At 39.5% G+C, this 19,640-nt stretch overlaps 2 protein-coding genes across 8 annotated transcripts in view; one reads left to right on the top strand and one right to left on the bottom strand.

Annotated features, from left to right (window-relative positions):
- The window catches only part of KCNK2 (potassium two pore domain channel subfamily K member 2), a 198,605-nt gene extending 181,487 nt beyond the window's left edge, over positions 1-17,118 (bottom strand). For 2 of the 7 annotated variants that reach the window (XM_065058446.1, XM_065058447.1), the window contains exon 1: positions 12,627-12,937. The gene's annotated coding sequence lies outside the window, so the exon portion shown is untranslated. Of the gene's footprint in view, positions 1-8,817; positions 10,127-12,626; positions 12,938-14,721; positions 14,801-16,593 lie in introns of those variants that run through there. The other 5 variants (XM_065058444.1, XM_065058451.1, XM_065058445.1 and 2 more) reach the window with 5 other exon arrangements.
- LOC106145688 (spermatogenesis-associated protein 7 homolog) overlaps positions 16,140-19,640 on the top strand; it is a 57,878-nt gene continuing 54,377 nt past the window's right edge. Inside the window, exon 1 of the mRNA XM_065058443.1 lies at positions 16,140-16,223. The gene's annotated coding sequence lies outside the window, so the exon portion shown is untranslated. The remainder of the gene's footprint in view (positions 16,224-19,640) is intronic.

The raw sequence follows: 19,640 nt of genomic DNA, 5'->3' as shown, positions 1-19,640 counted from the left end.
CATATATCCCTATTTCCTCTAAAACCCACAGAAATATAGATGTTACACAAGTAGACCTGATAAAATCAGGCTACTCTCACAGTCTATTTCTAATGCACAAGGCAGACCGCTGCTGGTGCACCAAACATAAACTCAACCATATCAAACAGTTCTTGAAAGATACAGCGTGTTGTTTATGTTCTGCCTATAAGAGTTTTGTTAAGAGAAGCCAGGTACTGGTTAAATGCCATGGCTTTGCAGGCTCTCTTTTTCCTGATGACTCTTTCTTCTGAAGACTAGTTTGTCAAACTGGAGGAGTAAAAAGCAGCAGAATGCCCCACAAGGGGTTATGGTTTCTGTACAAGTAGAATGTATGCATGTAGGTAATTCATACTGAGATGGCATTTGGAGTGCCACATCCTTTCATGTGTTGTTGAGGGCACAAAAAAAAACAAACAAACAAACAATAACAACAACAAAAATGGGAGGCCTATTTGGTTTGCATTTTTTGACACAGAAAATAGAAAATGCCAGATTTGACATGTGCATAGAGCTTTCCAAAGGATAAGATTCTCTAGGTCAGTTCTTGTCTTATTTACATTTGTTTTTCTATTGGCAGAATTGTATTTGCTCAAATGGAATCACTCTTGATTTACTCAGGGGTGAGAACAAAACAATCTTATTCTTCTGTCTATTCCATATCAACATTGTTGTAAGAATATCAATTCTTTCAACACTTTCATGATTTAAAAAAATAAAATCCTGTTCTTCCAAAACTTCTTTAAGTTGTTATACCTTGGTCAAGTTTCAAGCTTCATGTAATTTGTGTTGCTAATATTACCTCATTTCAAAATAAAGCTTTGTACATTTTTTCAGCTCATAACCTTCCTTAATATAATTGCTATAATTGTACTTCTGCAAGAACACTTGAATGCTTGAGAATAATATCTTATTAAATCTGTGATAAAGTAGGGATGGAGCAATTATATGCTGGAAGGGGAAAAAAATCACCAGCAATTGCACGTTACAAAGGTTGCAAAGTGCCTTGATGAGCTGACTGTGGCTCTCTGATTGATGAACAGCAGTAGATATGCATAAAAGAGTGTGGGTGCCTCCAGCATGTCTCTGCCTTCAATGAAGTCAAAGAAAAGGGAAAACAAAGCACTTTTCAGAAATCCGTTCTCTTGCCTGGACTGATAAGCTTACAAAATAAATAATATACATTAAACATAAGTAAGTGGAATGCAGAGAGTACATGTACTCGTATATACTATGTTTCAGCATATTCATCCAATTAATTTCCTGTGCTATTTCTGTGGAGCTATTTAACACAGAACAAATGTGGTTCACTATTGACTTGTATTCTGATATTAAGCAAATCAACAACAAGAGCTGTGTCAAAACCTGGGAAGGAGATCCAGTCCCTTAATCTCTTGTGGAGAAGTGGCACAGTTTTTGGAGGGGAATGGGCTTTTGTTCTTTTGTGAATGGGTAGAATCAGACAATGGAGAAAAGATATTTGCACTCTGCCATGCTAAACTTTCTTTAAATGTACCCCCTGATTTCTTATCTACATTCTGATGTGTTTCACAGAAATGCCATGTCACTGTTATTCATCTGTAGTAGGCTAAATTTTACACACTGCTATAGCAACAAGTCCCCCAGTTCTTTCTCCTCCAATAATTCCTAGAGGAAGCATAATGTTCAGCAACATACAAGTTGTTTTCTAGTTACAGCTTATGGGGTCATGACTTATTACATGCTACATCACTGGCAAAACTTCACTGACCGGAAAACAAAGTACCAACACTGAGTTCCCTGGAGAAAAATCCACATTTATGTTAGTAAAGAAACAACCAGGTTTAGTGTATGTAGCTAAAGCAATACTACCTCTCGCTACTGTATCACACAGAAATTCCCACTAAATCATTCCTGTAGCTTAGAACTTAAACTCTATGGTGGCTCAAGGTAATGGAGGATAAAATTTCCACAGCTGTTACGTGTCAGCAATGGAAGCCCCTTTCATGTCAGTTTGTTGATTAATGTGTTTCCAATACCGTCTCCTGCAATGATAAACAAATTTCTGTGGAAAAAAAAAAAAAAGTATACTGGTTCTTTCAGGTTTTTACTACTGGCAAAGCTGTATATCCGATTCATTTATTTTTAGCATGAGTTGTTTCATTGTTTGTGATCTGACCCAGATCTCTCAAAACCCAAAGGCAGCTGCTTTTATCAATGTAGGGCCATTAAGAAGAATCAACCAAAATAAACAGTTGCCACGTTTTCAGTTGCATACTGCCCTAAAACTCAAGATTCCAAGCAACTTCCAGACCATCACAATTTAGTGGACAACTTGTTCTCTTGCAGTCTGCAACCCATGTTTCCCTCCATACAATTAAAGTCAAACTTGCTAAGCCCACTTACCTTGCAGAAGTTCTCACTGGAAATTATCCTAAAATAAGTCATTTATTTTCTGGGAACTTACACCTGGAATATGGCCCTTTTGTGCAAGGATATGGTCCAAGAAGGTGATCAGCAAGCTGTAATACAGTCCTGTAATCTAAGAAGCTCTTGCGTTTGCAATGAGATCAAAGGTATCTTGGCTTTGGCATTTAGAAATCTAGATACCGATTAAAATTCTGGAATACTCTGACAACAGCTGTTTTAAACAGAAGTTACCAGATGGTAATATTTGTGTGGGTACCATGTCGTCTGGCAAGGAACAAACTAATGATGCACAAAATGCTTTGATGCACAGCCTTCAAGCAGTAAACTTAAAGTGGTATGAGGCTTCATACAAGGACTCATCTACCCTGCTTTGCAATTATGTGTGATACAAGCAATTTTTGCCAATACAAGTATATAGGTAAAGATACACAAAGTTATTTGGCACGTAAGTGTTGTTGGGATTAAAATGAGTCTCATCCCTCAACATGACTAATATTTGTGAACTTCAGTGTAAATTTGCAGAAAGCTATAGATCATATTTTAGATGCATTGCAGTTAAGATGGTGGGTGTTTGGAATATAAAAACCCAGCAGTCATATGGAGATTAGAGCAGAGGCCTCTTTCAATCATATTTTGGAAATGGAACATGATGACAGCCTAAAAGCCAAAATCCAACTACGTCTGTCAAGTTTAAGAAAAAAACACAGGAAAAATCAGGAAATACTATTCATATGGGCCTATCATCAACACAAACAAGACTAGAGCTGTTCCCTACAAAGCATAACTTTGTGTTTGAAGGCAAATAATTTCAGAGCTACCTGCTCTATATAGATGCATAAGAGTCTCTGATTAAACTCCTTTGGCATGAATTATATGATTGATAACAGAAGAATGACAGAAATACTATGAGGATTTCTTGCACTGGTCTTGCAAGGATGTGTGGAGACTCTGAGGGCTCAAAGCATCATCAGTATCCTGTTTTATTATTTAATGAAGAAGTCCACAGAGGAGTGTTCCTGCAGAAACAAAAGTAGCAGTATCTATTAAACTATGCGCTGTTTAAAGAGAAACGTGGTTGTGCCTTTCCACTCTTACTCTATAGTTCATGCACCATATTTGTAACCAACCTGCCCATGCAAAATGCAAAACTAAAAATAGACCTTCATAAGCACCTTCATTTCACCTTCTTCATTTGACCCTCGAGCACTTCCACTATAAAAATAGGAACATACCTTTGCAGATCAGGGTTCAGTTGGAATCTCCCTGAAAACCATTTTGAAAAAGTACCCTGCTGATTTAAATTGCAACGTTGAAAACTTTATCAAAGAACACAGAATAATGCTGAGTGATTAGTTCAACATTTTTGTGTGCTGGAAAGCTCACTTAATTTATTTGGTTTGGTTTGGGGTTTTGTTTTGTTTTTTTGGTTTTTTTTTTTTTACTTTTTTAAATTAAATACTCTATTTCTCGTAAAATACATTTTTCATAAAATAAGACAAGTCTGCTGACAAATAACAGACAACCGAAGTTTACCAAAGTCAGATAAATTATGTTCATTAATATATACCTCTATAAAGCACAAGCATATTACTCATTAGTATTATTACTTCTCTTAGGAGAGAATCCCTTAAGTATGTATATGATAAACAATCAACAGTTTAAAATAAACTAGAGGAAAATTAAATATAGATGGTCTAAATAAGTTAGTGCTCTGTGACCAGTGATCATCCTTTGTTTCTCTATCCTGCTGTTTAGGACTTCTGAGAAAGAAATTAGAGTGATAATTATTGTCCCTAGAAATTTAAGACAGAATAATCACATCAAATCATATCAGCTTATTTATGTATTTTTTTATTTGTTCTGCTGGACCATTTCTCCAGGACAACTATTATATTCAATATCCTCAGTATATTAGCATCCTGCAGTAACGTATTTAAGTTGGGCATGTTTATTATATTTATTAACCAAAACACAAAAATAACAGAATGAGAAGTAATAGAATACATATATCTTCTGTGCAGTTAGCAAGCAATATATTTAAATGTTTCTCCTTCAGGTTTGTTGACTTAAATGAAAGTCAACAACCAATTATAAATTCAATACAATTTACTTAGTACAGCCCAAATTCTGTGCCAGAGGTCTGAGCAACCCTGAACTTTAGGTGCTATAGTAGACCTACAAGATTCTGCAGCAACAGGGAGGAATTCTCACTGGAACTCATCTGTACATCTGCATTGGGCAAGTGTTCTACAGAGCCACCAGCAAGAATATGGTCACATCATGTCCTGCCTATCTGTTTTATGTGGCACTGACACAGGAAGAAACCTGGTCCACGTGCTCACTTCACTTTCCCAACACATGAAGTGTGAGAGAAGCTGTTGTGCAACAGAGAAATTCCAGAGCACAAAAATGCTCTCTGAAATGAGCTGAAGGACTAGATGCAGCATCCCTGGAAACACTCAAGGCCAGGCTGGATGGGGGTCTGAGCAATCTGATCTAGTTGAAGATGTCCCTGTTCATTGAAGGGAGGTTGGACTAGACGACCTTTGAAGGTCCCTTCCAAAACAAACTATTCTATGATTCTATTGAAGCAAGTGAGAGCCACTGGCTCAGAACGGCAATGGCAGAAGGCCAGGGGCTCAGCATCAGCTGAGGCAACAAGTACCTGAGGTCACCATCACTGTCCACCCCTCCTGATGTGAAGCTATCAAGTCAAGGATGTGAAAGGGTGGCATAGCCTATTCCCATATGCAGAGGAGAAGGGGTGCAGCTCCCGAAAACTTTCATATCTGCCCAGACTAAAGTTCCAGACAGCTTGGAGTCTGTCTTTGAGAATGGACACAAGTCGTACACGGAAAAGAGCACTAGAGCAGAGTAAGCAAAATCATCTCTCTTGGCAGACCACCACAAATCTATCACAATACAGTTACCTTGTTTTAAATGGATGAGTTGTCACTGGTTTACCCTGAATTGTTCCATCAACACTTCTACTTTCCATAGAGATGGGTTTAAGCCACAAATTTCACATGTAGCTCTAAATTTCCCCAAATTTTCAGATGAAGAGATATGCCAGGAATTTAAAATTTATTTTCCCATAGCTGGGAAATTATTCTTACAAAACAATAGTTCTCTCCTGTTCAAATACAGTAAGCGAGCACACGTTTTATTCTCCTAAACTGTGTGCAATTGTACAATTAAGCTGTTCCTATGCTGTTTATTTGTCATGATTCCACTTTGATCATATCCACATACTGAAGTATTCAGCTGACAGAACAACTGGCTTTCTTTTTAAATAGTGGATGAAAAGAGATGAAAGTAGAGAAAATGTGCATCCGACATGATGCTGGAATTTAGATACATGACAAAATATCTAAAATGCTAAAGGATCTTAGGGCCTGAGGAGCTTTTTTGTCTCCTGTATTATCATAGGACTTTTTGAATGCTACAGGAATTGCAGTCTTCAAATAAAATGTAGATGAAAATTGTAGAAACTCTGGAGGTCATCTTACCATCAGTAAAACAAATTGCAAAACTGTTGCAAGATAGAGGTAACAGGAGCCAGCTATCTGGTAAGTCATTAAATACTGAGCCCAATTTAAAAGTATGCCGTTTCTTTGATACCCAGTCTTCAAAACAATTGTCATACACTGTCTAGCTAACCTTCATAACATAAGCACTGTGTCTACATTTTGAAAATAGGGTAACTACGGGTAATTTAGCGATCTTCTAGCAAAAGTGGGGTAGCTGTGCCTCAGGAGCTGCCTCATTCTTTTTGGCTCTGAGTAAATGCCAGTATCAGGATTCAAAAACGGAATTTCTTATCTCCTCTTCTCAGGACAATATCCAAACCACTATCTCACTTCGTATGTTGCATGAAAACAGAATTAAAATAACACCAGTATCTTTCACCTTATACTATGTATATCACATCATTTTAAAAATACTGCATGTAACTCTGTCCAAGCTCAACCAAAAGCACCCACGATCTGAATGAGAAAGTACCAAGTATATTACTTCCCGAGGTCACATCCTCACTGGCTTTATTACACCTGCACTACACCACCCGCTAAAATTGTTACCCTACAGGCTAACTTCTGAAGAAATTCTGCTTTTGCAGATCTATTGTTCTTTGTATGCAACAATATCAAAGTCATCTAAGACTTGTCAGAGTTTTGATCATCTCTTTACACCCTGTGGGCAAACAAGTACAATTAACGCAACTCAATCTCTTGAGTCAAAACTGCTGAGATCCAAGAATCTCATATTTTCATAATAGCAAATCCATCTTTAATCCATAGCATGGGAACATGAATTGAATATAGAGTAGGAATAATGCCTTAGCAAATATCCCAGATTAACATTCCAATTACTTTTATTACCTTAATAACAAAGAAAAATTAATAAAATAACTGCAGGATTAAGCAGTTACTGTCTAATGTTCCAGTCTTATTATGATTTGTTCAAACTCATCACATGTACTTACATATCCAGTTCTCAGAGAAGGAAAATGCAACCTATTTTTGTTCGAAGATAATGTATTGTAACAGGAAGCATTCCTTACACTGTACAGGTCCTAATAAAACCAGCAACTGGATAGAACAGAGTCAATGTGCTCCTTGAAGACATTTGGCAAATGGAATTTTCACCTCAATCTGTACCTGCCATTTTTAAGTGACACCTCCTGACTCTGTGCAAGAACGGGCAAATGGTGTTAGATGTTTCCTAAAATTTTACACAAATGTCTGCAGGTAAACAAAACCATGCCAAGCATGTTTCTTTTAACAGACTAATACGAGAATATGATCCTCATTTATTCTGCAAAGATGCTCATAGGGGTTTTCATTTTGCTTATCTCCATTATCAAGTACAAATTCAACTTAATCATGAAGCTACCATGATCAATTAAGATAATGACAATGGCGTTCTTTAAATTACTTATTTCTAACTCTGTTTACACCAGTGAATTGCATTAAAATGCATCTTTTGATTTGGGGTATTCCACGTCTTGTTATAAGCCTCTGATTCTAATAATTTTATCCACTTCAAGATCCCTTCATAGCCTCCTGTGTAGGTAAACAGGGTATAGCACAAATGACAGCCTAACTCCAAATACAGACAGTTGTGTTTAGCACTGTGTTTGTTACCACATTAATTTCCTGCATTCCTGTTCCAACATGAATGTCATTTCCCAGTGTAGAGAAGCCTCAGTTATAGACAGTTTACAGAGATCAGCCCCAGGCCCCTAATACTCTGGAACAGAAATGTTATTCTTTCCTTGGAGACCCATGTCATGTCAGGAATGAAGGCTGACTTGCCAGCATACAAACGAGGATGTTAAGTGTATTACTTGGAGCAGGCATTCCTCAAATTTTCCCAGGGATGAGAAAGATTATTCTTTCTGTGCTATCAGTACTGGAATTAGATATTTTCAGAAGCAAGGGAATGAATTTGGGGAGTGATCAGTTCTTCTCCTTTACTTCCCACTACCACCAAGCAGTTCTAGACCCTTTCCCTTGCTCTTGGCAGGATGATCCCTCTCTTATCTCCCTATTTAAAACTGTGAGTGATGAAAGAATGCTTTATTGCTGAAAGAATGTTTTATTGCTGTCAGAGAGGAACGGTTATACAAGAGGTAGGGAAGGGAACATGAAGGAAGGAAAAAGGTATGTGGCTAGGTTTGGTTCTGGTTCCCTATCTTCCAATAGTCCATAAAGATTCATGCCACAGCAGCATTTCATAGCACATATTGCCTCATATAGAGTTAAATCATTTTTTAATTTGGAAATTTAACAATCAGCAAGAATGCTAGCTGGCAGTACACAGCAACTCCTTCATCCAAGGAAGGATTCACATCTCCAAGAAGGACATATTCCTTCTGCTGTCAGTGAGCCATTTTCTACTTCGTGCCAAAGAGTCTGCAGAAGGTCTGTCAGTCAAGACAAAACACATAGATTCAAAAACATGGTGTACACTTGGCCATGCCATTTCCCACAGTCAGCTATAGAAAGGAGGGGAAAACGTATGGCATCTGTGGAGAATGTGGGAGAGAAGGTGATTTCCAGTTCACCACTGTGTGTGAACAGGTAGGAGAGAGGTACTGCTTCTACTGTCCTGGATGCTTCTCATCTGCACACCCATGTTCACACACATGCATACAAAACAATGCGGAAACCCACACCCCAACATGCTGCATTGCCACCTTTGCACGTTCATTCAGGACACGCCAAGAACGACGCCTCCTCAACTTCCCTGTACAGCATTACGTGGGACTGTCCCTCTCTCACGCTGCCATCAGTACAGTTCTGACTTCTCGCAAGCTCTCCTACTTTTCTCAGTCCCTCTGCAGATATCATTGTATCATTGCTATTGCCCTATGGCAGCTGTTCTTACCTTCACCAGGGTCTTCACCACCAGCAGCTGATGTAACTCATGTGACTCATGACCATGAGCCATGTATATCATATGTGGCGTTGGTTTGCTTGGGAAGAAGCTTTACTTGGAAACAGAAAAGTGAACACACAAGGATGGCTGTACCACTTCTCTCTCACGTATCAGCAACATCGAGGTACATGTTGCTGCAACAGATTTACAAGTAAACCAACTTTTTTTTTTTTTTTTTTTTTTTTTGTGTTCAGGGTTATTTTTGGCCAAGAATGTTATTCTTTGAGTGTCTGAGCTCCTCTGGAGGCTTCTTCTTCCTGTGAACCATGGACTGGTTCACTGAGCAGCCTCCAAGTCCTGTGGTAAGCTATCAGTTCCAAGAAGAATGAGTCAAGTGTTTGCCCACATGAAATTAATTCCCTGTTATTTTAGGAAGAGGCAGAGAGGCTCATAACTCATTCTCATCACTGCTGGGAAGCAATCACCAGGTCTCTTGCACAACACAGTGCACAGGGTTTTCATAGGGATTTAGGCAACATAATGTTACAGCCAAGGTAACACATGACATGGCAATGCCATGGAATGTGTCCTTGTAACTCAAATTAAATACTTCAACGGATATTTCTGTACCTCACTTCAACAGAGATCATCCATCTGCATCCAGGCTGAGATTTGTTGAAAATATTATGAAACAGATTCTGCTAATTATTTTTAAACTAATTAATAAAATAATTGCATTACTAACAACAACAGTAATAATTTGAATTGCTGTCAGTGTCATGAATTAAATCCCACAGATGTCCATCAGCATCTATGCTAGTCACTTTTTCTTTGAATGTGAAAATCTTGGAATCCCTTGATCATGGATTTCATTTTGGAAAGGCAAAGCTCAATCTGCAAACCCATATTTGATCTTGTCTTTCTCAAAAAAAGCCTGAATCTATGTTAATCCTTTCGTTAGCTGTGCAGATGTATCTTCTGGAATGAGCAGAGATAAACTATACTCAGCAGGGTCTCAGGTGAAGATGGTAAATTCTCCAGTCCAAGCTCTACTTGACACAGGACCTGAAGATAATCTCCTTTATCAGATGGCATGTTTGTATCTTGAGTACTGCTGCAGAGACTAAATTACTGTAGCACTCCATATGGCTGGTGGATGGGTTCATCCAGTTCGAGGTACTGTGTAACTGCAATGCCTAATTAGCAGCTTCATGACTTCCGAACTTATAGAACACACCAGCCCTGCTTGCAATGTCCATAGCATGAATAAAAGTACTGATGGTGTACCCCAAAACAAGGCTTAGAGAGCAGACTTCTTGCACCAGCTCCCAAATCCTGCCTTCTCTTATGGGGTTGCATTCAGTCATGTAGTTTCCTACGAAGGACCAAGGGACAGCTCTACAGACACATGACAGAGCAATAAATACCACAGAATACAATGCTATATATGAAAAAAAAAAAAAAAAAAGAGTGGCAAGTGGTCACTGTAGCTGAGATTGAGGCTAAATTTATTTCTAAAGCTTCCCCATCAACAAGCTATTTAAGGCTTGCCTCTATATTTTTACCCTTCCTGCTGGTTTGAGTTTCTGGATCATTACTGCAAATTAATGATAAAGATTTTAGTAAGATAGACTTCCTTCCAATATTTGGAAATATATTTTAGAAATGCTTTCCTCTACCAGTTTATTGCAGCCAGAAATTAAAGGTTTCCAGAAATCAAATCAGGCTATTTATAGATTAGATAAGAAATACAAAGGATACATCTTCCTCTTAAAATTTCAGCAACAAGAGTGACTTATAACTGTGCCATGATCTGGAGGTAAATGAGCACATGTAAGTACATTTATTAGTACCCATGGGTTTAGCTTGGTTGTGAGTGAGAATGTGGATTTTGTACATTACATATAGAAAAAAGATGACAGAAATAATCTCAGCAACAGCTTAATTTTGCAGTCTTTATGGTGCGCTTGAACTTGCGCAATCTTCACTAATGTTCACAGGGTAGTATAAACACTGGCAGCTGGTATGTTCTCTAGAGAAGTAAAACTTGTGCTAGATTGCAGCTAAAGAGAATGGGCTCCTTCCTAAGTGATAGCTGTATGTGGCAATCACAGGCAGTAATACTTTTCAATTCCTGTACTATAGTAGCCTTCACTGAATAGTTTGAATCTCACATTGATTCATATGTGATCCTTAGCTAATGCAACCACTTCACAATGTATAAGGTGTGTTGGTTAAACTCATGTACCTGCAGCTTCCTGGAAAGAAAATTTAGAATGGCAAAACCCCAGAAAACTGCAGAGAAAATTTCAAACATGTTGCGGCACACACAGATTATAACAATATCCACTGAAAGATAGGCAGAGAGAAAGAAAGAATAACATGAATGTGTACAGCACACCCACAGATTCATTAAGATCGACAAAGGTTGGGAGTATTCAGGGTTTTTTTATATTTATGCTTCTGAAAATTAGGCTCCAAAGCCTCTAAGGAGTTTTTGCAGCACAACTGCATTTAAAATCTTAGTCCTTATGTTTATTTTTACTCCAGCATTGTCTGCCATGGTTGGACTAGCCCTATACACCAAGATGGTGACTAAAGAGTGTAGTAAGATACCTAGAGACCTCTTTTGTCTCAGTGATTCAGCAAGAGGGAGACTGTCATAGATTAGTTTAAGGTTTTAAAATGTGACGGCATCTCACTTTTGCCTCCCTTACCAATTATTTTGTATGTACCATATGCATGTAGGGAAAAATTCCCTGGTGTTGATCTGCTTGTGCTTGTAAGATAAAAGATGGGGGAACAGTGAAGTAGAAGGGAGGGCAGAGAGACAGAGGGGGGATGGAAAAACAGAGGAAGAAGAAGAAGAAAGGGCAAGCTGGTTAATGTTTTTCTTTCGGCTTGTTTTTATGAGTCACTCCACTAAGTATTTGCATTAGCAGGTCTCCTGCTGCTGCTGGATCATTCAACTGTTTGTTTAGTTGCTGTGCCTCTTGAAAAGTCCAACAACATTAAATTTTTATACATCTTCCTTGTATTTTACTAACTAATTGAATCTTTAAGAACCAAATAACTTTTCATCACTGTGGTCCCTATAGCAGTAGCAGTTCCCTCAAAGTCAGTGCTATTACTTGAAGTAAAGGTTACAGAACCAGACTGATATTTATTCTTGCTTCTTCATGTTGTCTCCTGATCAAGTTGTATCAGAAAAAGTGAAAATAACGACATAACTGGAATGTCACAATAATCAAGTTTCAAGTTCAAAGCTTTTTATTCCCACTTGTGAACTGAAACAAAAAAGTTGCTTAATCTTGAAGGACATTTGCAAACCCAAACACTGAGTATAACTTTTATCAAGTCACTTTGAAAGCGTTGTATTCCTCTCTTCAGATATGAGACGAATATTGCTCAGAAATACTTTAAATCAGAAGCTACTTATGCATTAAGAATGACATTGCCGTATTCCTGCAGAATAGGGTCTTCAAAAAAATCTTGCTATTGGGTTAAACAGGAGCAGGGCTGTAAGCAAAACTCTGTCACGGGCAGCATGAAAAGAAGATGCTATGTCTAAGAAAAGCAAAGGAAGAAAAAACAGCAGACAGCTTTTTCTGTCTTTATGAGGATAACCAGCAATTTTCTGTTTGATCTCCTTTATCTGTTGCTTATTCTTTACCATTCTGAACTTATTTAACAGTTTACTTTCAAAAAACCCCTCTTTTTTTCTGCTTTTCAAGAGAGCCAGCATAAGATATGTTAATTACACACAAGCTAGAAACCTTCCCATTAGATTAAAAGACAATAAAAGCATCAGAACTTACCTGTTCTCTGAGTAGGATGGTTCAGACAAGAGATCCACGCTATGTGAGAGACTGGATCCCAAGAGGAGCATTTGTAAAGGAAGCTCTTCAAAATAGCTTTATATCTTCTGCATAAGGCATTTGTTTTGGTTTTCCTCCTCTTCAATCAAAACAATGACTGATAGGAGAAAAGTGAGTGTTTAGAGGACGTAAAAGCCTTATCTTGGTTCTAGAAGAATGAGCAGATTAAGAGCAACTTTTCTTGATTGCAGGCTTATGATCTACGCAACTTTCTCCTAAGCACAGTTCAACCCCAAACAGCAACTGTGTATAAATGGTATCTTCTTACTTATTACATCTGTTCCCTGTGTGAGTTAGGAGATGTGTGTGTTGACTTCAGTAACAAAAATACTTTTTTTTAAGTTACTTGTTATTCTTGCTGCACCAACATAACTAAGAGAGCATGAGCTACAGCTCTTGTCTATCATCAACAGAACTCTGGGATAATTAAAGGACTAGTCAGTTATTTGTATGCAAATTAACTGCCTAGGTGAAATTTAAAGCATAGCTTGCCCTTCAGAACATTTGTCACCTGTAGTGAACTGCTGAAACTAGAAGATGAAACTAGAAGATAAAAATGTTTAGTTGCCTGATTTAATCTGAAGACTTTTAAGGAAAGAAAGTTTGTCTTCCGCTTGCTACCTGGGCATATTTTATTTCAAAGTGGCTGGAAATGTTGAATACAATTTTCTAAAGCTGGAAGTTTAATCTCCCTCCTGTATAACCGTTGCTTTATTCTAGACACGTACTTGCACTATATGCCACTTTGGCTTAAGAGTGACTTTAAAGAGGGGATGTCACCAGGATGACTCTAGAACAGCAGTGTCGCTCTCTACTTAAAACTTATGGCAAGACACTGCTACAGCCTGTGTTCTGCAACTTAAACTATTTTCCAGAGCATGATATGGATGTTTAAACCTCTTTAACTATACACAAGGAGCACCAACGGTGAGTATGCTCCACTCAGAGTGCCCTTCTTCATCTCTTGATCTGCAGCAGGTGACACTCAATAGCTAAAACAAAAATGTTCCTCTGTAGTGTCTAGGGCACAATGAATAAGAGCACACAATAACTAGCAGTTAATTAAAATATTCCTTCAGGTGAAGTGTTAAAACACTATCTGGGTTCTGAAAAGGCTAGATTTAATCTCTGCTAATGATTCCATGAAGGACTTGTTTTGAAGTTATATGAGCCTATGCTGTTGCTTTGCCAATGGCATATATAACATTTTTGCTTCGTACTGTGGCCTGTAATTCTTCCACCTTGGGTTCTTCAGCTTCAGTTTTGATCTCTGACATAGCTTCTTAACAGCTTCTTTTGGAGCTGCATAACATGAAAAGCAGGAGACACGGAGGTCTGTATAAACACATTTTTAAACAACTGCAGAAAATATCAGGGTAGTGCTCACATGAAATCTAATTTATCCTCTGGTCACTTAGTGTGGATAATAGATGTCGGTGATGGAATGTGCATGCCCTGGGCTATACACTGGTTCATTACGCACACACAGCTTTCTTTAAGTTTAATGTGAATTTAACATACCAAGGAAAGGGAGGACATACTCTTCAGGGTGAACACATGTTCTCAAAAAAGCCAATGAACTCCAACTATAATGACTGTTTCTATGATAATGCTAAAGACTGGATACTGATAACAAAGCACTTCCATGACTGAAACATATGCTTCAACTGTTCATCTCAATCAATGGCATGTTATTGACAGCACAGAAGTATGTTTTTCTGCCAGCTCTTTGCCCATCCAGTATGACTCTTACAATTAAGCTTGTGAGGAACATTCCTGCTTCCGAGATCGTATTTTTTATAATGCCTTCCAAGACACACACAGTTTGGAAGTGCCAGAAGGCACATTCCTAGTTGGTCAGTCAATATTGCCCTTCTGTCTTATTACTTTTAGCCTTTCTTCCACCTCAGGCACTTGGCCGAGGTGCCTGCCTGCAGCCTGTCCCAGGCACACGGCCTTTCATAGCCACCCCGGACCCACATGGAAGTTTGAAGTGTTTTATCTGTTGAGCTGACACATTTTATCGCTTGCTCACCCTTTGCTAACCGTGTTTCTGGGAGCATTCCAGGCAACGTGCTGTCTTCCGAGCCACCCCCTGCAGACACTTTGCCTTTGCTGCTGAGACCCAGGCTTGGCTCTGAAAATGAGGCACTTATTTGATATCTGGATTTTTGTGTCGTGTTTTTCTAACTAACCTATGGACTCATCACGACTGGTGCTCTGATTTTTAAACTGAAGCATATATTTGCAGAGTTTCAGAAGCTGAAACTCTAAGCACCTTAGAAAACACACATATCATGACAGTGTGAAGTTTGCAGTAACATCTTAGCACCACTAAAATATTTTGATAAATCTGAATGGTGTCTGAGTATGCTGACCACTGAGGCCTAAGCTCTGTTTAGATTGAACGTTTGGTTCCTTTTTTGAAATAGAAATCCTCTCAGAAGGAAAAAAGGCAAATAATAATTAAGAATGTGTATTATGAACTTTTCAGTCACTCAGAACACGCGCGGTTCAGATCTCATGTATATGTGTCCAAGTATTTGTTTCTGGAGGCATTTTTCATGCCAATGAAACACATGCAAAGATGTCTCTCCTTAGGCACTTTATAAAAATATTTGCTTACTGTTCTTCTTATACTGTCCCTTCTTTTTCTTCAAAATGACCAAATATATTTTTAAGATCTAGTTAAAGAATATTTCTGTTCAATTAAATTATTAGACAGTAGGTTAGAAATATTAAAATAAAAAAAAATCTGAGCTGGGAACTGTTTGTCATAGATAATTTTAAAAAATCTTTGAGAATATTTCATTCAACTACTGCAAAACAGAACAGCCTGATGAAACTTTCAGCTCAGGAATTCCCTAGGCTGCTGTCTACTTCAGTCCTGGGATGGTTATCTCTGTGAAAAGTATAATCCTATTCATACTCTTTTTTCTTTTATTCTCTTCCTCTAAGCTTTTGTTACTGGCCATTGTTGAGAGAAACTGGCTTAAGTGGTCTTTTGAGTAGTATCTGTAGAAATATTAAACTAAGAAGAGTAAGTTTCAATTTGTAACCATGATGTGAAGATACAGTTTTTTGCTAATTCTAGCGCCCTGGATAGCTGCTCTCAGACTTTTCTAGCTATACATGAGAGCCACTCAAAGTGCTTTTAAAATGCCCCCTCAATGCCACCGATTCGGTGGAAAGAGCTGTCCCTGATCATGACTCATTGGACTAGTTGAGCTTTAGAGGTCCCTTCCAACCCAAACCATTCTGTGGTTCTGTGATTCGGGAGGCGCCCCGACGGGTGGGGAAGGCAGGAGATGGCCCCAGCAGGGAGCCCACGGAGAGCTGCCGGCGGCGGCTGCGGGACGGGGACGCAGGGCAGGGCAGGGCAGGGCAGGGGGAGCGGCGGCCTGGCCTGGCCGCTGAGCTCCTCCCCGGGCAGCCGCGGTTGCCAGGCGGATCCCCGCGGGCCGGCGGCTGCCGCTGTGCGGGTCTCAACACCTCGGCGGCTGCGTTTCTCCCTCCCTCCCTCCCTCGGCCTGCGAGGTAACCCGGCACCTGGGGCAGGGGCCCGGGCTGCGCGGGAGGGAGCGCCGTGGGGGGCCTGGAGAGCCCCCCGAGGTGTGGGGAGGGCAGCGGGCAGCTCGGTGTGCCAGGAGCCCGGCTATTCTCAGAGGTGCCCAGTGACAGCACCAGAGGCCACGGGCACAAGCCGAAACATGGGGTGGTCTCTCTGAACATTAGGAAGCACTTTGTCCTGTGGGGGTGGCAGAGTGTCAGCACAGGTTGCCCAATGGCATCTCCATCCTTGGAGAATTTCAGAAGCCACCTGAACAACCAGGTCTGGGTGAAACTGCTTGAGGTAGGGGCGGGGGGGGTGGACCAGCTGGCCTCTGGAGGTCCCTTCCCACCTCACCTGCTCCGCGAAATCCCGTAGAGCCTCGCTCAGAAGTACCAGAGCCGAGGATCCTCCTTGGCTTAAGACTTCCAGGATTGTGCTTCAGTTTAGTAAGGGCTTTACAGTCCACTGTTGCTGCTTATGGCTTTATGGCGGAGAAGGTCTCTTGTGGCAAACTTTGATTGCAGCTCGCAGACCTCCAGTCGAGAGCTGCCTGTGCCTTGAGAGAGCGAGCAGCAGGGAGTTGTATTTGATTCCTCCTCCTTTCGGCTCTGACGTTCTTTCAGCAAGCAACAGCAGGGATCCCCTACTACGCGGTGTGATCTCGCTCTGTTAAATAATTTCGCTTTGTAACAGGAATGCTTGTACTCGTCCAACGAAAAAAAGCGTAGCTGTAAAGCCTGGTGGTTTAAATGGTGCTGTAGTTTTAAACAATGTTGTTTTCTCCTCCTGAATGCTCTGCTTGAATTCTGATCAAACCTGTGTGTCTTATACCATTTGAGAAGTTCAGAAAAAAACAAATAAACAAAAATCAGAAGACTGTCCAACTTCACTATAGGCCTTTTTTTTACTGAGAAGCGCCTGGTCTCCATGATAAAGACAGCCAATGTTTTGCTGCTGCAGCATAGCCAGTGGTCTGTTGCAAATGCTCATGCATCTGAAGATTCTCCATCCTGCTTCAGAGAGATTCATTGTAATTAGGTACAATTTTGATGATGTTGTTGAACTGCTAGCAGAAAATGGCTTTTTTTTTTTTCAGAAAATAGAACATTTAATTGCAATAGTCCAGTTTTGCTACACATTTTGGAGGGTTCATTTTATGATGTCTTTAGCTGCCAAAAAACTTTTTTTTCAGCCAAGCTCTGATGGTATTTGAATAAACTAGTTTAGTGCATAGTTTCAGAATACAAGACAGAGGCGTAGCCTCTCTGCTGCTCTCACAAACACACATGTACCTGCCCATATTTCCTCATACCTTCTGCTTTAAATCACCCTTTTGCTTCTAGTGGATCAAATTGTGACCTTGTTGATGCCAATGTCAACATCATTATGGACTTCAGTGGGGGCTGGAGCTGCAAACAAGTCCACAATGGTGATTGAAAATCACAAGTAAAATGTACTTGCCTGTTACATTTGTTAACTATTTTACTGGGCCAGTTTTTTAAAGGATAAAAATGAAAAGCAGATTTTATTGTTGTTTTTTTTTTCCCAGCTTTCTTTTTTTCTAATTGAGTTACAAAGAAATGAAAATATACACAAAGGTGTCCTGATGATTTCTTAACTAATATAATATGAAAGTTCCCATCTGAATATATGAAACCGTCACATAGCTGACATTATAGACGTTTGCTCATTCAGGAAAGAAGACCTGTCAGTTGTCCAAAAATGGGGAGAACTTTCCTAAGAAACACCAAGGAACATAAAGGTGCAGGTAGGTGAATAAAGATCTGACTGATGCTGGCAGCCTGATCCATTAAGATAATGAGAAAGTCTTAGCTCTTTTATTTACAACTGGTTGGCCCCATTCTGCATGTGAAGTGAATTCTTACTGAAAGCTTTTATGCCTGTCACTCAGGAAAGAAGCATTATAATATCATTATTTTAATCCTGCCTGTATGATTAGTCAAGCCAAAAACACACAAACATACCATGCTAACTTCACAACTTAGAATTCTCCCAAAAACTTGTTGATCTCGACTTTGGCTGAGTTTACCTTTTGTATCTGATAACGTAGTTTTCCCTGCCCTTCAATACCACATTAACTTTGTGACAGTATAACTTTAGTGAATTTGGCTGTGAATTGTGGGTTTAGTTTTATCTCAGAAGATTTAGATATCAGTGGCTGTCTTTAATTATTTAATTCAAAACTTGGAAGTTGTTAATGTGGCCTCATTAAGTCAAAGTGTCTGAGGAACAGGAGGAGTAGTTGGAAAATTTGCAAATGTTTATATTACTTAGCAACTGAAAGGAAATTAAATGCTTTCAAGGCTGCTGCTGAAGTTATTGCTAATACTACAGACTATTGATAAATACCAAGATCTTGTTTTTCATTATTTTGATTGTGTTTAGAGATGACACAAACTATGTATCAGCTACTCCGTAATGAATTTTAAAAGATTTATTGGGAAGCATACTATATCTATTCCTTTATTCAGAAGGTAACATCTGGCTATTAGAAGATGTAGTGTAAAGACAAGTGCAGGTTGGGTTTTATATATATACTCACTGAAGGATTTTTTTCAGGTGCTTGAAAGGCAGGATCCCTGTGACAGGATGCTGAACTAGAGGGATGGCAGTTCTGATACAAAAGAACAATCATTTTATTGACATATGTCACCAAAAATTACAGGAAGCTCAGCTTCTTGAACTGACTGTGTTCATAACCTCAGTGATTTATCCTGGCTCTGTAGTTATCCCCTGAACTGGGCTTCATACATCCTCCCATGGGGTTTTTATTGGCATTTAGGAACAGACTTATCACTGTTCCTGCTGTCCTTATGCTGGAGGCTTTATGGCTAGATAGAACAGAGCTGTTTTATTGGCTTTTGGCCACCGGGGTGGTATTTTTCTTTGTTTGTTGGGGTTTTTTTTTTGCCTACTCCGGAGAATTTTGCAGTTTGCTAGCATCCGCTGCTTCACCCTCCCCTCTCACCGCTGTGGCCACAGCTGTGGCCGACCTTGGCTTTGCTTTGTGTCACCTGGCACTGATTATTCCTCACCAGTGCCGAAGGTGCTGTACTGAGCTTCCTGGCAGCCCCACCAAGCGCACAGCATGCCCCTGAAGTGACATAAAGAAAATTAGAAGTTCCCAATTCTTTTTTTCCTCCTCTTCAACCATCAGTCTGTTATTTCTATCTGCTGCAGCTGCTGCAGGAAGAGGCTGTGTTACCTTTGTGAACTGCTGAAACTTGTAGCTGACTGCTGTGAGCCAGCAGGCTTCAAATGTGAACTGTGGTTCCTTGTAAAGATCTGATGTTCAAGATGGTCACCTTTGACCTACCACATGGTACATCAGTGATGATTTACAGTCCTGTGGTCTGAAAAATTGAAAATACAAATAATAC

The sequence above is a fragment of the Columba livia genome, chromosome 3 (genome assembly GCF_036013475.1).
Source record: "Columba livia isolate bColLiv1 breed racing homer chromosome 3, bColLiv1.pat.W.v2, whole genome shotgun sequence".
NCBI classification, from domain to species: domain Eukaryota; kingdom Metazoa; phylum Chordata; class Aves; order Columbiformes; family Columbidae; genus Columba; species Columba livia.
The sequence above is the reverse complement of the archived record's forward strand: the minus strand, read 5'-3'. Positions and strand labels throughout refer to the sequence as shown.